Raw genomic sequence first — 638 nt, forward strand, 5'->3', positions numbered from 1 at the left:
GGGGGGGGGGGGAGAGTTCTCTGACCTATCCGCGAATTTTTTATTATATTCCACAAAATTATCTTTTTCCTCAAGATGCTTTCTCTTGAAAAATAATGATGTTTGCTATTAGTAAGGAAGTTGGAATAATGTTTTTAGGATTATATCAATTTGGCGTCTCAGTTTTTGTGAAGTAATTTATAACGTAACGAATAACTCGTATAATAATAATAACAGTATCCAACGGGATTTCTCTGTTGACGACATGAATCGATCGTTAGTCTAAAGAGAAAACGAATTTCAATTATAAATAAATCGCCCGGCCGGAGGTTAACTCGCTTTTCCTCGGCGTGATCGCAGAATGGATTTTCGACGACGGCCGAGGCCACCGGAAGTCAGGCGCCACGAGCGCTTCCGGTGGCCCGTCATTTCCGGGCCGGCTTGTAATTTTCGTCCTATAACGCAGCGCGTGGCGACCGCGTCCGTCGGCGATCATCGATCAATTTCGCGGGGGAAGGACGCAGGTTAAATTGAAAAATTGTCGGGCTCCGATCGCAGAGTGGCCGCCCGAAAAAAAGGGGAAAATATACATATATAAAGAGAGAGAGAGAGAGAGAGAGAGAGAGAGAGAGAGAGAGAGAGAGAGAGAGAGAGAGAGA

The 638-nt window shown here is 45.0% G+C and overlaps 1 protein-coding gene across 2 annotated transcripts in view; it reads left to right on the forward strand.

Annotated features, from left to right (window-relative positions):
• The window catches only part of LOC116846648 (protein deadpan-like), a 186,141-nt gene that overhangs the window by 22,103 nt on the left and 163,400 nt on the right, over window positions 1–638 (forward strand). The window lies entirely within an intron of this gene.

This window comes from Odontomachus brunneus, unplaced genomic scaffold, assembly GCF_010583005.1.
Source record: "Odontomachus brunneus isolate Ranch 3 - 2012 unplaced genomic scaffold, Obru_v1 Obru_scaffold_066, whole genome shotgun sequence".
Lineage (NCBI taxonomy): Eukaryota > Metazoa > Arthropoda > Insecta > Hymenoptera > Formicidae > Odontomachus > Odontomachus brunneus.